We start from the raw sequence: 21,407 nt of genomic DNA, 5'->3' as shown, positions 1-21,407 counted from the left end.
TCCGCTACCCCGCGGGACAAAGTTTTATTTCTTAAATCTCGCCCCGCGCTCCCGCTTATAAGCGTGTTTTCGCCCCGCGACCCCGCCGTTAAATTCCTTAAAGTTTTTATTTCTTAATTTTCGTGTTTTCGTCTTGCGGTGTTTCAGTTGTGTCATGCGCAAGAGAATGCTATTGTTTTTTCAATAATTTATACACGTCTTCATCTGGTAACACATTTGTAGCATCCATGCCTGTGTGTAAAACAAACTGCGCATGTCCCACAAAAAAAACGGAAGTCGAAAATTAAGAAATAAAACTTCGCCTCGCGGGGTCGCGGGACGAGATTTAAGAAATAAAACGGCGGGGAGCGGAGCGAAAACACACCTATTAGCGGGGTGCGGGGCGAGATTTAAGAAAAAAACTTCGCCTCGCGGGGTTGCGGAGCGAGATTTAAGGAATAAAATGCCGGGGACGCGGAGCGAAAATACGGTAATTAGCGGGGGCGCAGGTCGAGATTTAAGATAAAAACTTCGCCCCGCGGGTCGTGGGACGAGATTTAAAAAATAAAACGCGGGGACGCGGAGCGAAAACACGCTTATTATCGGGAACGCCAAACGAGGATAAATAAATGTATATAACGGCGCGGGCGCGGAGCGAAAACACGGTAATTAGCGGGGTGCGGGCGAGATTTAAGAAATCAAACTTCGCCCCGCGTGGTCGTGGGACGAGATTTAAGAAATAAAACGGCGGGGACTCGGAGCGAAAACACGCTAATTATCGGGGACGCCAAACGAGGATTAATTAATGTATAAAACGGCGGGGGTGCGGAACGAAAACACGGTAATTAGCGGGGGCGTGGGGCGAAATTACGAGATTTGAACTTCAAAAACGGCGGGGGCGCGGAGCGACAACACGCTAATTAGCGAGGTCGCGGAGCGAAAAGTCGAGGTTTTTAAGGATAATTTGGCGGGGGTGCGGACAACAGCACGCTAATTAGCGCCCTATAACAATAAATATTTCGCTTCGCAGCCCCGCGGTTTTACAATTAAATCTCGACTTTTCGACCGCGCCCCCGCTAATAAGCGTGTTTTTGCTCCGCGCCCCCGCCATTTTAATTGTTAATTCTCGACCTTTCGCTTGGCGGGGTCGCGGGGCAAAAACGCGAAGTAACACAAATCAGCCACCATATTTTGTGTTATTTCTAATAGATTGCCGTTTTAAGTGCCCCAGTTGATATATGTTATGTTTTCAAGTTTTATGTTTTTAAGATTTCGGTCCTCTTCCTTTATTAAAAAGCAAGAGCTGACGGAAGGACATCACCTTTGACTATTCTCAGTGCTTGATAGTAAAAGAGCCTTTATAATGTTCAAAAAGAGCCGAAATGTATTTTTTTAAATCCATGTTACAGTTATAGGCCTTAGAGGGTGACACGTTTTGCTTTTAATGAAGTGTATAAAATTTCAACTCGTTTAATAGCCAGATGTTAATATTTGAAGTGGTAAGTAAACATTACACCAACGCTCGGGTGACTAGGATAGCTCTACTTATTCTTATCGAACAGTCGCATCCTTCCTTATTTTATCTATAAAACGCAGTAAATACTTAACGGTAAATCAGCAGCGATATACAATAGATAAAGATATCGAAATACTTAGAAAATATGTTGATACAGGAAATGTCGAAATTGACTTTACATACATGTTTTATTATCTTAAGAATGTTAACCCGGAAGATTTCTTGGTGTATGAAGAAGAAATCAAGCGTTGGTATTTAAGATGTGCAGGCTGATCGTGGCCTTTACTAGTTGCACGGGCTATTTAAGTTATTCCGGCTAATCGAGGCCTGCATTTGTCGCACGGAAACTGTAAGTTATACCGGCTGATCGTGGCCTGCACTGGTCGCACGGGAAATGTAAGTTGTGCCGGCTTATCGTGGCCTGAACTTGTCGCACGTGTAATGTTGGTTGTGCCGGGTGATCGTGGCCTGCACTGGTCGCACGGGTAATGTAAGTTGTGCCGGCTGATCGTGGCCTGCACTGGTCGCACGGCTAATGTAAGTTGTGCCGGCTGATCGTGGCTTGCACTGGTCGCACGGGTAATGTTGGTTGTGCCGGCTGATCGTGGCCTGCAATGGTCGCAAGGGTTATGTAAGTTGTGCCGGCTGATCGTGACCTGCGCTGGTCGCACTTGTTATGTAAGTTGTGCCGGCTGATCGTGACCTGCGCTGGTCGCACAGGTTATGTAAGTTGTGCCGGCTGATCGTGACCTGCGCTGGTCGCACTCGTAATATTGGTTATGCCGGCTGATCGTGGCTTGCACTGGTCGAACGGGTACTGTAAGATGTGCCGGCTAATCGTGGTCTGCATTGGTCGTACGGGTAATGTAAGTTGTCAGAAGGAGGCTAAACGTTAATTGCTTGTTTTTCAACCTACTGACTTACTAAATGGACTATTCCAACTTTTATTTTTGTAACTGTCTGTTATCAATTTAAGGGATATCAAAATGAGCCAAACATATACAGCCTGATGAGACTACACGGCTAACTAACTAAATCACATTCACTTCATTATATTGAGGATCAATATAAATTTTAAAAGAGTACAGTTTTTAAAGCAAATGTTTGACCATTTCCTTTGCTCAATATCTGAAATAGGCTAATCTCATCTATCTTCGGCTCTTTCCGTCAATATTCGGACAAGAAGTATTAGTACACAGAACGGCTACGATATATTTAAAAGAAGTCAATTTATGTAGTAGATTTCAATAGCTAACATTTAGGGCACAAATGTACAGTGTATATATTTGACAACCAAAGGGAAATAAAATCTAGTTCGGTAAATTTCGATGGTACACATGTCTGACAATAATAATATCATAAATTTTAAAATGCTCACTGATTATAACCAAATCCGAATAAACTTTCATAAAAAAACAACATTTTATTACTATTTTAAGATCCGGAATGTATATGGCGTTTTATAATCTATAAACGTCTATAGGCTAGTGAATCAGAAATTAATACTGTGCCAATGCAATGATTCCTATCTTCTAGTATTTTCTTTTCAAGGTTACTATCTCAGGTTACAGTCGTTCAAAATTACTATGATAAATTGGCGCTGGATAGTAATTTTGTTCTTGATGATCAAGAGGAATTTATCTTATGATAATTTGACCATTGCTGGCAAGATAATGGTGTCGAACGCCTGTGTCTCAGGACTTTATTAATAAAATATATGCTATGCTCATCCTTGAGTAAAACGTTTTTAATCACAGTAATTTATTGAAATCTATGAAATCCATACTAAAATGTTAAATTTGAATAAAATAATGAATAAATAATTTATCCGAATCTGTGTCCCCTATAACAGGCCAAGTTTAGTTGATGTTTTCTGCCAGTCTTTTTAAATACAATAATTTTTTATATTGTGACCACTATAGTGTGTAGAATTTCAAAAAAAATATCTTAAGTCTGTGTGAAGTCAAAACATGATTATTTAATATTAACAAGCGTTTGTGCAGCAATTATCAATATATTGTTCTATCAAATTTAAGCATAGTATACCTGGTCATGTGCGACAGAAGCTGCGACCTTCGAAGCATTGCTAGGGAAGTGGGTATAAGCTTTGGTTCAGTTCAGGCAATTCTGACTGATGTCTATAGCATTTAAAAGGTTTCCGCTAGATAGGTCCCCAGACAGTTGACTGACGACCAAAAACGGACCAGGCTTGACATTTCAAGATATATTTTGTTTCGCTATGAGGATGAACCTGATTTTATACTAAGATTAAACATGGGCCCCTCACTTCGATCCAGAATAAAAAAACAACAACAACAGAGCATGCAGTGGAAGCACCCTGTCTCACCCCTCCGAAGAAATTCAAGAGGGTGCCATAACCAGGGAAGGTGATGGCTTAAATTTTTTGGGATAGTCAGGGAATAATCATGATTGACTATCTTGAGCAAGGTCGTACCATATTATTTTCCTGTAATAAGTACAATAGCAGCGTTAATTATAATTGCAGCAAACTGATTTAAAACCCTATTTAGCGCTAAAATTATATAACCGCATGTATAAAAAATAGCAATACAGTTTTGCGATGTAATCTTAATTAATTAATAACATTACATTTTTGTGATTTAATTTACAGTATATCATAACATCACATTTTTGCATTGCAGCTTTAATTACGTCATTACATTACATTTGTGTGATCAATGTCATTTTAAGAATATCATAACATTATATTTTGTGATGTTATCTTAAGAATAGCATAATATTACATTTTTAAATTTTTAAATGTATCATTGATTTCGTTCTTTCGATATTTTACTCAACTTTGGTTTGATGTTTCTGTCATTTACAAAGTACCTGCACATTTTCAATTTCTCGGCTAAGTTTGGTTAAAACACTCAAGTTTAAGTTTACCTTCATTACAACAAAAGCCCCTTTCAGTTATTCAAAAAATTACGAAATGTAATACAATCACTTTTCAACTGATTAAAGAAAACTACATCTGCAAATTCGCAGTGGTTTAAATTCAACAAAAACAACCCAAGACACAATTAAACAAAAGACAAGTACAAACAATATGAAGACTCTTTTGATTTGAAAGTGTCCTTTGTTCTGAGCATGACAGTCTGTTTAATAATTTAAAGGAGATTACACTTAATGATTTTTTTTTCTAATTTGCGCCCACATTATAATCTCGTGCGCACAACTTATAAACTCGTGGCCACGACATAGTATCTGGTGGGCGCCACTTAATTATTCCGTCTGCATGACTTAGTAACTCGTGGCTACGACATAGTATCTCGTGCGCAGAAGATAAACAAAAACGAACAAATGTCACCTCTATGCCACCGTACTTTAATGAGATACTTAATTCATTTTATATCGGTCTCCACGTGCAAAGTTTCAGATCATTCACTAACTCTTTTAACAATGCCTCCTACTCAGTGTGATACTTTCCTTGTTCTATTTATAAGACGCAGTTAATACTTACAAATATATCATCCGGGACGAACAAAGAGAACTACTTTGAAAACATCTTAAGACAGGAAATAAATACAAGTGTGCAAATGATCTTGACGCACATATCTTATTGTTTCATGTAAGTAGACCCGAAAGAGGTCCTGGTTCATTGTGAAGAAATAAGGCGTCGGTTTAATAAATAAAATGTCCACTCTTAATCATCCTTTAACCCTTACAACGCCAAATATCTGAGATGAACTTATCCATTCTTAATTCTTGACAAAACCATTAATTATTGTAGGGAGATTTACAGAATATGTACGGATGTGTCGGCTGATCTTGGCCTGCACTGATCGCACGGGTAATATAAGTAGTGGCCAGCAGACTAAAGGTTAAAATATTAACGGGACTTTTAACTTACTGAATTTCTTATATAGAAATTTGGAACTGTCAATTTATCAATTATAGGGGATATCAAGATTAGCCATGAGTGAGACATAACGATTTATTACAACACATTCACTTCCAGCAGCATTTAGGATGAATATAATGTAAAAAGTACGATTTTAAATGCAAACGTTTGGCCGTTTGAGCTTTCTTATCTTCTATCTATCTTAAATCGACTCATTCATCTTCGCAGTTTTTCTGCTCTTTCCGTCAATCTTCGGACAAGATGTATGAGTACACAGAGCGGATACGATACTTGGTAATTTGAATACTGGGATATAATTAAGTCTGATATATGAGCTGTGACAATACATTTCCAACAAAATGTTCAAATTTGACATTTTACTTTTTTCAAAGATTCTGAAAATGCACAAATGTTACGTCACACGGATTAATCTGCTTGACATTTATATTCCTGCATGTAAAAATATATCTTAGAACGTAAAACGAATGCAAAATTTGATATTGAAATTTTTGACAAGGTAGCTCATATTTTTTATGTTGACTTCGTTCAATACTACCGTATCAATTGTAAGCTATCTTAACTTCATGTAACGACGTGTTTCACGGTCCGACAAATAGATCTATACAAGTACGGTATACTTTTTAAATGATACGCCAAATGGCGGTAAGTATATTTGACTTTCCTTCATTAGCTCACGCAGTATACGGATAACGTAAGATTGTCAACAAATTTTCTTCACCCACGGAAGTTTTCCTCAGTTACAACACCTGGTCTATTACAACGTTGATTGAAGATACATCGAAATAATGATATTATACTTTGAGGAAACGAACAAACTTATAATTATGTATATTTATCTCATTTAGTTCATTTCATGCTGTAGGCGTAAATATGGAATAAGAAAAGTAGCAATCTGCAAAACGTATACCTGAACTGTTGAAATTTTCACATGTGAAATATGTTTGGGTTCTTTCAGCGGTATTATGATTATTTGTATTGATAAATGTCTTCTAATGAAGTTATAGGTATAGTAAACATACCTGTATAGTCTCTTCCAGCATCAACAAATTTTATTTATTTATAAATGTTTGATAGATTGAACGTTCGTTCTTGTTTGCTTCGAACCAAGATTAAGAACCTAGTGTCTTGAAATGCATAGTGCCCCATACGTATCATACGTATAATATGTGACAGCTTTTCATCTTTACCGATGCATTATTGGTTAACGCATTAACGCATTTACAGCGCGTGACTGTTAAAGAAAAATTATGTCATAAATGAAACCGCGCTAAAAGATTGCGGACAATAGACAGGCTATCATGATATACTCAAGAAATGAATGTGCACTAAAAACACCGTAACATAATGATGTTTTATCAAGTCTTTGTGTAATCATATTTACGTATAGCATATTCACGTAAAACATTAACATAAACACTTTCTAAGCATGATGAATAGTTTATTAAGGAATGAGAAACAGACCCATGAAAAGAAAATGACGGTGGACGTTCAACGGCTACACGTACTACAACAAAAGCAGTTACAGCTTACATTGTGGTTAATTTTTTTAGCTTTAAATAAAAATAAATATGCTTTAAAGATACACAATACATTTTTTAGACATTTACGGAATCATAAAATAATACGTAGGCCACAAAAAAGTTCAACACAACTTTGTTAACAACGCCATGAGTGTTATACTCTGAGTGATTTGGGTTTTATCTCACGACGTTTATCCCAGACTTTCACAACGACTACGACTTGACAAGGTACATTTAAAATAACGCTCTGCGTGAGTAACGCAGTAGGGTTTTTTTTTTGCCTTTGGTAATTTACGTGGATTGTATGCAATCAGTAATTTACTTCCTTTGTACGCTTTACAATATTTTGCTTTAAAATACATTTTCTTAATTGTTATGAAAATACGGCATGCTACTTTCATTATGTTTAATGATTTAATTTCAAGGAAATTTTGTTTTCCCCTTTATCTTATATAAAGCAGGAAGGCATTTCAACAACTTCAGGCGTCTTAAGCATACATCTACTAAACGTAACAATTGTCTTTCAATTATATACTCTTGTTTGGTTTGTCCGTTATATAAAACAATGATATCTTTGTGATGTGTTACCTTCCTTGTTCTGTTAACATTAAAGTGTTTATTTCAGTTATATACATATCAGACACGACAATAAAGAGAAACACATGAAATAAAATAACAGAAAGCTTGACATTTCTTTCTTGGTACTTAAGATACGATTCAGCGAGGTTCCATGTTACTAGTACAAGTTTATCAACCTTTTAAAATGTAAAAATGAGTAATTTTACTCATATCTTTTAACTGCGGAAATGGTGACCCCAAATCTGTTTCGCTTAAAATGCTATTATTATCATCTTAACAATATGCCAAGTTTTCCCAAACCTTCCTTAATATAATTGTACAGTGAAATACAGATATTATCATTCATAAAATGAAATAAAATAGTCAATATATATCATCAATATCATCATTTATTATATGTTATAATTTTAAATGGAATATTGAGAAATTTTGATGAAATAAAATGCATTTTCATGGTAAAAATTAAATTTTCACTGCAGAGAAAATAATTACTGTATTTTTTACTGGTGTCTTGCTTGACTAGTTTCTTCTTAATTCAGCCAATACACACAAATTTAATGGGAAGTCTACCGGATTATAATGTCAAAATTAGAAAATGTATAAAAATAAACAGAAAACTTAAGTGTTTACTATATTTATATACATAAATTTATCAGATGCTAATAAATGAAATATTGAGAAATATTGATGAAATAAAATGCGTATTATCATTTTCCGTATTTTCACTGTACAAAACTATTTTTCACTGCAGTGAAACATATTTTCCGTATTTTCACTGGTGTCTGGCCGGACTACTTTTTTCTAAATTCAACAAGTACACAAAATTTAAGGGAAATATTTCAAATTGTAACATCAAAAGGAAAAATGTATATAATAAACAGAAAATTCAAGTTTTTTTTCTATAAATATGTACATATTTTATTTTCATCTTGCGGTATAAAAGTTATCATATTTCACTCGTGGCTACCGCCACCTATGAAATATTTATTTTCATACCACTCGATAAAAATAATTATCCCGTATTTATAGATAAAACTTGAATATCCTCTATATTCTTCATCTTATGGTATGATAATTATCATATTTCACTCGTGGCTACCGCCATCTATGAAATATCTATCATCATACAACTCGATGAAAATAAATCCTGTATTTATAGAAAAAAGAATTGATATCCTTAAGCAGCTTAAGAAATCTTTTCAATTGGTATTAATTTAATTGAGTTTCTTAACCGAATATAAAAAGTGCACGTGCACTTACTTAAAATATGAGTTTGTTTACCACCATGTGGACAAACATGTAGAGTACAATTTACATCCTTCCGGTTTTAAGGTTCAAATTTCCGCAAGTTATATAGAGGGTTAAAGACGAATATACGATAAAAACAACAACAACAACAATACATTAATTTAATGTTGTTACATAAATAATATTGTACATACAATTTTCTCGCCATTTAATCCCGAGAGATGAAGGATGCTATAATTATTTACAAATTAAATGTTGATGTCGTATATCAAAGACGCCGCCAAATGATGTGAACAGTCAAAATCTGAATTGAAAATCGTTCTCTATTACAGTTGAATATCCGAAGCACTAATCAATTTTTTCTCCATGTTCTTGTTATGTGTCTGAAAGACTGAAATGTTTGTCTGTTGCGACAATGATTGAAACTTCTGGTCGAAGCAAAATGGTTTGGATAACAAGAAAAAATGAAATGACTGGTAAACATAAAATGAATTCAAGACAATATGTGCCGAAAATGTCCATTTAAATATTGGTGCGGATTGCATAATGTTCGTTCGAATGAATTTGAGGACGAATTGTCTTTTATTTTACAAATGGCAAAAAATATGTCTTTGATTTAACATATTTTATTGCCAAAAATAAAACATAAATGTAGACAGTTACATTACAATGACATGACATATTTGGCAAAAGGGTTGACCCACAAGTTCTCTCAACATTAGCAACGGGTCTTCCTTGATGCAATAAATTACAATAACATATTTTAAAAGAATGACTATCAAAAAATATGTCTGTAATATCAAATAATAGTTATGAATAAATTGATATAGATAATCATATCTTAGTTACGTATTGTTTTCTTATTTATAAAAGAGTAAACTATTTGATTAAACTAAAGATTGCATATTCGCCAAGAATCTAAGTATATGACCACCAAATGTAGTAAAAAATCAAGGTGAAAGAGAACAATCGTCAACACAGAATCCTTAAAAATAACCTATTGTGATACATTTTAAAGTAAACGTACTTTTACTTTTGCAAAAAATATTTCCGCTGTGTCCGTATCGCCAATAAAATATCCGTTGCGTATTTTAATGATACCTCTTGTTCCCTGCCCGAATTTGGTTCCCGTCACTAGAACAATCGACTATTGACTGACTATTTTGCACGTTATTTATTAGGTATTAGGTAGATAAAACAAGATCATTATAAAAAGAATATGATATTCAAACACTACTATGGAATGCCGGTAGGAACATGCCAATTTGCTTATTTGCCAATGGCTGATAGGCTAAATGACAAATTTGCTTATTTGCCAATTGCTGAATTGCTAATTTGCTTATTTTTTAACCGCTGGTTTACGTATTTGCTTATTTGCCAATTGCTAATTTGCTTTTTTGCAATAGAAATACTGTAGTTAACACTGTGCCGAAAGTATATGGAAAATTTGACTATGTACAGACAACCAGTTGAGTCAGATCTGTTAACGTTTACCGACAGTATTCTTGTAAATTCAGTGTTTTTCCAAGAATACTGTTGGTCAATGAATTTAGTTGCAGTGATGCCTACGCAGATATATGTCTACAACTGATGGTTAACATGTCCTTGAGAACACAGACGCTTGGGGTTCAGATCCCGTACCCCGACGTGTTACGCCCCTGTAAACACTCTATTAAAATATTTTAATATCTAAACACGAATTGTGCATCGATAAAACTGGTAAAACAATTTTTACATATACCGGTATGAAAAAATACCATATACCACCAAGTTTCAATAAAGTACCTACTGGTTTTATCTTTGTAACAGATGTCTTATTCGTATTTAGATATTAAAATAGTTTTTGAAATAGTGTTTACAGAGGCGTATCACGTTTGGGCAGGATCTGACTCCCAGCGTCTGTGCATGAGAATGCCTAATAATGTGTTGCAGCTATAGATCTGTTTGTGCAGCTTAAGTCAGAGATTGATGGCATAATAAACACTTGATTAGTCATATATAAGTGAAAATTATTGGGTAAAGATTGAAAATAAAAGAACCTGAAAACAAAACTATTTCTTATTTTATGGCATATAAAATGTCGTTATTCTCAGCAGATTTGTCACAGAGGGCCTCATTTTAGTGGTACGAACACATAGTATCACGAATGATACATTTGGTGCATGCTTAACACGGTTGTTTGTCTTAACACTTATGCAATAGGCTTTGTTTTTAGCGCTGTAAGATTTTGAGATCACTTATGTCTGTGTGTCATAAGTTACATTAAGATGCATGAATCAGCTAAAGTAAAATAGATATGACAGAAACCATACGTTACCAAGAAAACCAATGCATTGGTGGGTAGAATAGCATCAGTATTCTCTGAATAGTGGAGCTAAAACTGAAACTCAAGATAATTAAAAAAAAAAAAAAAAAAAAAAAAAACACTACTTCTTGAAACTGAATTTATTTTTTTTCGAAATTGAATAAAAAGTATCCATTTGTCTTTCTACATATATTCTAGGTAATGATGGATTGATCATAAGTTCACAAGTTATAATTAACAAAACTTTATAAACATAATAATATGATATTGGTTCATGAGCTTGAAATAAAGTCTACAAAGACTTTTTATGTTATATCAAACAAGAACTTTGCGAATCGGACGGGTCGCCTGACAATAGCATACGAATTTATGTTTATAAGCAAATAAGCAAATAGCAAATAAGAAAATTGGCAAATCAGCATTTAGCAAATAAGCAATTCAGTAGTTGGCAAATAAGCAAAGTGGCATGTCCCTACCGGCATTCCATACACTTCACTATCACTTCAGTTTTAAAAACGTTTATCTCAATTCCTTAAAGCTCTGTGACATGTTGTACATCAGAAAAGCTATTTTTATTAGAAAATTTGAAAACGATGTGATTTTTTTTTAAAACAAGACAAAAAATGCACAAAATCAGGCCTAAAATTTCCCCCATTGCTTTATGAACAAATGCATATCTACAAGACGGCGCGTATAAAGCTCTGTATATACTGTATATTGATGGAGAGCGTGTAGATTACAATTTAAGTCATATATATAATGCTTTTTTATATGACCTTAACTTTTTATATTTCTGTTGTAATTTTTTATAGATACATAATCTGTTTAGTTCAAGTTTTAATTCAAACAGTTATAGGTCAAAAATATTAAAAAAAGATGAGCAGATATTACTTATAAGAGCTGCTTATCTTTTAAATATATTTTATATAAATACTTAATTATCTACCGTACAGGTCAATCCGGAATGATATGCCGAATCATTCTCCGAAGTTTTACGAAAAGGGCCGAGAGGATGCGATTGGTTATCAGATGGTTTATATATAATGTATAATTATCTTAGATGAGCATTCTGTTAATTTATTATCATTTATGAATTGTTCATAATTAGAAACATTGTTCAGACAAAATTTCATGTTTTAAGTTTAGTAGAATCTCTGACAAAACTCCAAGTCAATGTTAAGAATAACAAGTTTCCAAACGTGCAAAAAGGTTACTGTTATAATGATATAAGAAGGCTTCTTAACCATGAGGAATATAAGATCTTTAAATATCCGAGTATCCGACCTTCCATTTTTTGTACCCCCAATTTAAAAAATTTTTTTCCTTTTTTTAAATTTACTTATTTTTAAAATTTTAATTGATGATTGTTTTGGGATTTATAGTTAAATTTTGATTAAATTAAAATTAACCAAATTTTACTGGGGGTTTTACCCTTTAAATTAAGTAACTGTTTTTACCCCCGAATGGGTTTTAAATGGGGCTCAAAAAAGTTTTGGTTTTTTAAAGGGCGATTCTTTGGAGCAGGGCATTTGTTCATTTTGCAGATTGTCACTAGTCATTAACCAAAAAAAACCGATTTGGGGCCCAGTAAATTTTTTAAAAGGGTGATAAAGTTGCTAGGGTAAGAAAGAAAAGTGTCTTAAAATTTAAAATCCCTCCCAAAATAAATTTTTTAAGTTTTTTTTGTTAATATAGGAAAATTCCTGCCCCGGGAAAAAACCCCCTTTAAAGTATTGTAGTATTTTGAAAATTTTTCCGGGGGTTTTCCCCCGGAGAAACATGTAAATTTATTTTAAATGTACTAATACCCTGCCACAAAAATTTTGAAAATTTACACATTTGTCAAAGTATCTGCCACTTTAAATGAATAATTTAACATAGGGGAAAACAAAAGGTTTTCTCTATTTTAAATGTATGAACTTACACATATGTACTAAGTATATGTCACTTTAAATGAATGCACATATGAATAAGTAAGTCATTTTAAAGGGAATTGAACTTAACATAGGTACTAAAAATTTTTCCATTTAAAAATTTGAATGAACTTCCCAAAAATTACTTAGAAAATTTTGTCATTTTTAAACGTAAACTTACACAAAAATTTAAGTATCTTGCCAACTTTTAAAATTTATAATTTCCACAATGTACTAAATTTCCCCCTTTAAATGTATAATTTAAACACATTTTTTCTAAGTTTTCCCATTTTAAATGATAAAATTAAACATAGGGTACAAAAATTTCCTGCTTTTTTAAATATATGCTAACAAAATTTTAAAGATAAAATATTTATTATTTTTTTTTAAAATTTGTTAAAAAAATAAAATTTAATTGTTTAAAGATCGCTACCATTTTTTAAAAAATTCAAACAAAACGTTCCCACAATTTTTCCCGTTTAAATCACCCTTAAACCCCAAGCTGCTTTTGCGGGGCCCAAAAATTTTTAATAAACACCCCTGAAAGTCCAATAACATTCCTGATTAAACCTATTATTAGATTTAAAGGGAGGTAACAACCGACGTATTCGGCATGCATAGAGTGTGGTAATAATTCATATTGCAGCTGTAAATTATTCATTTTTAGTTGGGACTACACTTACAAACCCGAAATTTCCAACCATACAGGGTAACGCCCACTGCTGTGACGTTTCATCGCCACTCTATATGCTGTATTGTATTCTACGAATTAAGGTAAGCTGAATTCATAGTGATCATCCGACCATGACCGACGCATAACCGCCGCGAGTGAAAAATAGTGCTCTGAATTTCTGAAAACTTCGATTTATTGCGAACAGAAGAGGAGACAAGAAATTTTTTTTTTGAAAATAATGTGCAATTGAGCTTGAATTACGGTTTAAGAAACGTAGCAGATATAATTTGAAAGGTCACATAATTCTATGAATTGGATAGTAAATTAATTGGGTCACTCGCAATATTTAACTTACTCATCCGTACCTTATCATCACATTTTTTGTATGATATACCAGAAATGATTGAAAAAGACATTATTTATCGGATAAATTTTGTAGTTTATAATTGCAAAGAGGATATTGAAATAGAATTAGCCAGAGATGTAGATAATCTATTCTTCTCTGAATTAGCCGATAATAAGGTTAAATGAATCCGACAACTTCCGGTTTACTTTATGACCTACTTCACAGGTAAGTTTTAAAGCAAAATATGTTATAAATTTGATGAATAATAATATTAAGTTTATTTATTGATGTCAATTTGTTCCCGAGGACTAAAACTTTCGTTAATAATTTCGAAGTAATTTGGAGATCTCGAGTCTTTCGTCCCCTAACACATTTCGCTCGTACTGTAGCCTAGACTGCAAAACCGACAGATTTTACAAATTGATATTACACAGATGTCTGCCTTTACAGGAAAACCGGCATATACGCCTACAATTTGTTGGTCTTGTCACGGCTGGTACGTCTCTACCAAATGGGGCACATTCTTGAATATTTCAGAATAATTTTATTTTGACCTTTATAAATTATTATATAGGCTATTTAAAGTCTAGCCATTTCATTTTTGGTCATTTTTCTACAATTTGAATAATTATTCTGGAAAAACGAAGTGCGCAAATGATCTAAAGGTTTGTACAAAGATTAGTGGTCTAAACATTCATCAAATGGTACATTTATCTGGAAAAAATATTTCAGTCCCATCATGACAAAATACCTCAATGGAGCCCCTTTAAATTGAATTACACTTTTTTTAAAAATGTATGGGTAAATTCCATTTTCAGTGGTTGAAAATTTTATTTTCCTCTTTTCTGATTAATCAAGCTATATTTTCACATTTATAAAGCCACAGGTTGTTTTGAAAATTGAAAAAAAAAAAAAAATCACTGCCAACTTGATAATTGTTAACCTGAAAAATCTTCATTCACTTAAAGGGATTTGAACCCCAGACCTCTTGATTACAAGGCAGACACACAACCATGTCGCGAAAATGTCAACACATCAGCAAGACTGTTGGAAATGATCTATACCTGTTCTCACTACATGGGTGAAGTGATTTAATCAGTGTTAGACATTTAACAATTTTTGATACTACTGATATTCACATTTGTTTAACAAATCTACATGTAAAAAATAAATATCATAATAAAATGATAGAACATTTTCTATTTTAGTGGTAATACTGTGGAGTAATATGAAAAAATATTATTAATATTTTATTATCATAAATTTTTCAAGTTTTATGCCATTACATGCTGTACAATATCATATTAATATATAGTGTAAACATATATATACATTGTATATAGACACATATATACATTGTATATACACACACTAAGAGAGTAGTATTAGATAATTTTGAAGATGAAATCTCTAAATTGATATTTTCAGGGAAATAAAAGATCATTTACTCCAATATTCACTTGGAAAGGCTGGTTACATGTAGCTAGAGAAAAGTATAAGATTAAAGAAAGACAAGAAGATGATCACAAACAACAGTACTTGTATAATATTTGATGTATATTTCACAAATCAAACTGCTTTCCAAAAAGTATTCATGAAAATATATGCATTTTTATCAGTGTCACCACAGGCCAGATTACCAGACCCATTCCCAGTGGCAAATAATGCCAAATATGCTTATTTTTTCCAAGTTGACAATAAAAACATAATCGAGTCAAAATTCCTGTTATCAAAGTTGACAAATTTTTCTTCATTCCATTTCAATTCAATATGGTACCAGACAGATGATGTTCAAAAACACATTTCATTGTCAATTGTTTGTGTATTTTTATGCCTTGAATGATATATAATTTGTTGATTAACAACTTTGTACATGGTACTGAATATTTTTCCCAATTAAGATGCAAAATTTCCTAACCTGTGCTAGGAAATTTTTCCAAAATGTCTAGGAAAATCTGGAAAAGGCTTGAAACTGAAGTTGATTAGTTTGCATTTCTAATCTACATACTGAAATAGTCCAAGACTTGTTCATATATAAAACGCGCCTAAAATAAAAGAGTTTCAGTGCATGCTCACAGTTTATTATAGTGTTAGTTAAGAACATACTTCAAAATTTTCTGTCAATTGGCATTAAGATACTGCCTATGACAGTTTTTTTCCTATGCTGAAAATGATCACTTACATGAAATATTCATAGTATGGTGTGTTTTAGGTAGTACAAATCATCCTTCAGGGCATTACAAGGAACTGCAAAATTTACAATACTGTTGCCCTTGAACAAGACCTCCATATGTATGCAAAATTTACCAATACAGTTCATCCTTATGAATATTGTTTACATTTGGATTATTCAAGATTGAAACCAATGAAAATAGTCAATAGTCAAGCCCACAGCTGTGAAGTAATTGTTTCCCCACCAAATGATTCAAATATGTATAAAAATGTTTCCCTACCTTTGATTGATCATTTTTCTGGTTTAGTGTGCCTTATTGCTAAGATCTGCTTAATTGACAGGCTGTTTTTAAAGTTTGAAGGGATTATCTTTGAAACATTCATATTGGTTATTAAACTAACCATAATTTACATTTTTTTCTAGCCAATAAATAAGTATACCTTTAAATTGTATGCTGTCTAAACAAATTAATTGTATACTGTCTGAACATATTGTGACAGAAAAATATCACAAAAGGAATTCAGTATTACTATATGAGTATTTATTAAAGAAATTGTATTTCAAATATTTTTGAAATAGTGTTACTGAAAGTCATTTTGTATTACAGACACACAAATCTAGTGCTCTGCATTATAAATGTAAGAAGAGACAAATAAGATAAGCATTTTTTGCAAATTATTGCACTTCATATAATTTGTTATTGCATTTTTTTTAAGGTGGACATGTGTCACTGTCAAGCAAATGAAGATAAGCACCACAGTCTGTTGGAATCTCCAGTTTCCAGATGTAGTAATCATAACTGTATAGGCACCAATATGAACACTTGAGAGAAGTTGGACTAAATTTAGAGGGGTAGTCTGAGTAAGCACTTCAGTTGAATCCCCTGTCAATAGTAAAGAGCCAGTCATGAACATTGTGTTGAAGGAAAATGTTAAATCTAGTTGTTTTGGCTTCAAACAAAAAATGTGATATGTGACTGTTTTCCCCAAAAGTTTCCATGAATTGAAGCTCCTGGGACTTGTTTAACATATGACTGCACATTCCAAAATTTATTAAAATAGTGTGTAATGTTTAGCAATGTTGTTTAAATACATTCAGAGCTAGCATACTTCATAAGTTATAACATGTATCTTAGCTTGCCTGGTTTAAGGAAAAGTAACAAACCTGAGAATTAAAACTAGAATAAATTTTTGTTATTAGTCCCCTTCTGTTATCACCAAGAGGGGACTTAAGGCTGACCCCTTTCTGTATGTCAATGAAATCTGAATTCTCAATTACTCAAAAGTTACAAAAGTTACAAAATCAAGGTTCATCCTACTGGTATCTGATATAGAACCATACTCAGATTTAGCATGTTATTATAGTTTATGCTCTTCAAAAGGGAGAGAATACAGTTGCGGTCTTAACCATCTGTCTGTATGGACTCAATTGATATAATGGATAAATATCCATGTTCATTCTATACATACTTTTACTTGTGGGAAACTTGTACTTGTGGGGAATTCATTGGAGGAAAATATGTTTCTTATGGTGTTTTTGAGATTTTAGATGATTAAAGAAAAAAAAAACCACATTGTGAACTTAGATAGACATTCGTCCTTCACACTCTTATCCTGAATATGAATATAACTAGATACGTATAGAAGGGATTTTATGTAAACTTCACAAAGTGATAGAGACTTTTGAAAGGAAGTGCAGTATTCAAGCACCTGTGAGATTAATATGTACGTTTTGATTAAGAAAGCAGTTATATTTGGTAGCTTAATATTAGAGAACGAGATTTAATGACAGAAATATTTGGTTTGATAGCATTTTCATAGTTCCATAACTTAGAGAAGTTTCCAGTGCCTGCAAAGATTTACAGGTATACCTATCTTTCTTTTTAGTAACACGAGTATTATATATATACATGTATAAATGTAACGAGGTCCAAGGTTTTATCTGCCAAAGCATTTATCTGTGATACAGAGTAATTCTTTGACCAATACTGTTTCAAAAGTCCCCCTTTGTAATTATAAACACATTGGAAGAAGGATGTACACAGCCGACATTTGCTTTCAGGCAATTAATCGGGTATTTTGGCAGGTGTGACAGCATTTATCAATTGGCAGTACGCTTTAAACAGTCGCCTGTAAGCGTTTGACAGTAAGCAGTTGACAGTAAACAGTAGGCTGTCGTTTATGGAATTCCGTAATTTGATGACTTTATTCCAAAAAAGTTTGGTTTCTTTGCAAATAAGCATTTTTTACATTTTGAATATTTACCATTTAATCATAGCAAAACACGTCTAATTTTAGTAACATCAAACAATGAAAATAAAATCAGGATCACTTACTCCTGATCTTTTCTTAGTGAACACAGGGCCAGTTACTCCGAATTAAGAGGCATTGGCATACAGTCATGTCAAAGCTGTAATATTCTTGTGAGTTGTTGTCCTTCATCTTTGACTTCATTATGTGTAAATACATCAATTACATTTGTACATATATAAAAACAATATGTGTGGTAAAAGTGGTGTTGTTAGTTTATCAATGCGGATAAAGGCAGTAAGCTACACTGATTTACCAGAGCACAGTCCAGCCACTGCCTGCGCCCCAAGGTTAATAACATGTACTAGTGACATCTTCTTTCACAAAAACTTATGAATTATGTACATACCAGAGCAGTGGTACAGTTGAATGACTGTAGAAAGGTTTTCATGATCAATCAAAACAAAAATAGCATGCACTGTCCATGAATCGAACCCGAGTCGCCCGGTTCACAGTCCAAAACTCTACCTATATAGTTAACCTTACGACTCACGTAACAGAGTCAAAACATTGTATGTATGTAAGACCTTAAATCTGGATCCAGGGCCCACAGTAAACTATGCTCTTTTGTCCAATTCTTTTTTCGCGAATTGGCTGAATAATAAATTCAAACCACTTCATGCTAGTCTAATCACTAATGTGATCAGAACCTCGTGCAGAAGGCTGCAAGTTCAAATAAGTGCCATTTCAGTGTAACAAGATAAATGCTGGTATTTGAAATGTTGAAAATTGGCCTCTTTATGAACATGATTGTTAGAACAAACCTTGTTTTTTTAATTTATCTGCTTGCGGATCATGATGAGATGTAGACTGTTTGGAAGTATAATTTCCTCATAAAATATCGGATTGTGAATATTGCCTTTTTATTTGAAAGAATTTGCCGCAATACCATATCCTTTCTGTGGTGTTTCTTTAGATATTGAGTTCATATGATAATATGACATGGGTAGGGGATTAATGCATTGCCTGTGACTTTTTTCAATGTCTGCCATCGTGATTGTGAGTTAAATGCTTTACAAAATGAGCTATTGTCCAATCAAATTTTTTTGTAATGCACAATGTCTTGAACTTTTACCCTGCCAGTAGCAAAACAATCTACCTAATAGTTTGATATCAGAACAGACCTAGCCCAGCCCCTAAAAGGTGCCAATTGAAATGGTATGAGCAAATTCAAATGTTGCTGTCTGTGTCACAAAGATATACAAACCATTTTGGACGGAGTATCCCCCTTGATAGTAATAGCTCACCCTGAACCTTTGGCTCTGTTCAGCTATTAAAGAAGGTGGAGCAATGGATTTGTAATAAACATACATTTATCTAGCATACTTAAACTGCTTGAGTTTTATTCAGGTTAAAACATACATTTACACAATAAATGCACTACAATTTGTTATAATAAAAATAAATATTAAATAGATTTGTTTAATAGTAATTTGGTAGTTTGTCACAAATATCTTTCTCTCATGACGTTCATTTAAAAACACAAATTTACAACTTAAATAAACCAGGCTAAAGGTTTATTTCATTTGTGATTTACTAGATTAATAATAATATCTTCATAATTATGTCACTGCTCGGACCGGAATATCCGTCCCGAACCGCAAACATATGTCAGATATTTTTTCTTGCATATTCTACATTATTCCATTATAATTTAAATTCTTAATCTTTATTTTTAACGGAAATTTATATCATTACAGCCGTAACTAATTTCTTACAATTCAGCGTATGAAATTGCAACTTCATTCATAACGGTAAATGACGTCACCCTAAGCGTGCCATTGTACAGCACGCGACTCATCTGGTACCCCTCCCCATGCAAGATGAAATGAGTAAAACACAAGGAAACGCCAGTCTGCTATGCAAGAAATTGAAGACCTATATTGGAACATATATTATGTAAGCAAATGTATATGTATAGAGTAGTGCGAAATAATCTTAGATTGCATATGAAAGCTTGAAAATTTACTAAATAGAACATATAATTAAAGTGACATTGTGTATAATCAAGATTATATGGTTAGTGGAACGTTAAGTCAAAATAACATTACATTTTACCAAAATTGTTGTTTAATTTTATACTTGACTATGCAAAAATAGTTATTAATCCACATGACCAATGGAAATTTCTATAAATATTGTTTGTTATGTATACTGTGCTCCTCTTAGTCTATGATACTGAACGAAAAACAAGAACTAAAACAATGAATTTACGTTTGGGTATTTTTTGCTGTATGACACAAGGAATCAATTTCAGATTTAATTGGCCAGACATTGACCATAGGTCTGTCAACTCATTTCGACCAATTTTAACACAAGTCACATGGAAATATGAAATCGCTGTGAAATAAGTGATGACGCAGAGTTAATGATGTTAAGTATATCAGTTAGGTTTAATTTTTAAAAAGTAGCACACAGTCTTTTATGATAAAGGTAGTTTTTACATTTAATCTTAAACATTCTTCAATATCAATTCTTGGTGAATCACTATTATAATCAACACTTTTTTGAAATAATTTTATTACTGATTCAGAAAACTAGAACTCCGCAAGTCGGATGTGTGGCCTTGTGAACAATATAGTTTAGGAGAAATGGCCAGGACAAAAATGAAATTTGAAAATCAACAAAGGGCATTAACTCAAAAAATAAGAAATGCAGAGCAGCAGTTTCTGTGCACTGCACTTCTTTTCAATAAGATCTATCATCCAATCAAGTTTCATGTCCATAGCTTTTATATTTTAGGAGAAATGGCCTAGACAAAAACAAAGTATGAAAATTAACAAAGGGCAATAACTCAAAAAATAAGAAATGCAGAGTACCAATTCTTATTCACTGCACTTTTTCTTAATGAGATCTATCACCCTATGAAGTTTCAAGACAATAGCTTTTATACTTCAGGAGGAATGGCTCGGACAAAAATAAAGTATGAAAATAAACAAAGGGCAATAACTCAAAAA

Source organism: Ruditapes philippinarum, unplaced genomic scaffold (genome assembly GCF_026571515.1).
Source record: "Ruditapes philippinarum isolate M1 unplaced genomic scaffold, ASM2657151v2 ctg3044_1_1_1_1, whole genome shotgun sequence".
Taxonomy (NCBI): domain Eukaryota; kingdom Metazoa; phylum Mollusca; class Bivalvia; order Venerida; family Veneridae; genus Ruditapes; species Ruditapes philippinarum.
This window is presented reverse-complemented; position numbering follows the sequence as displayed.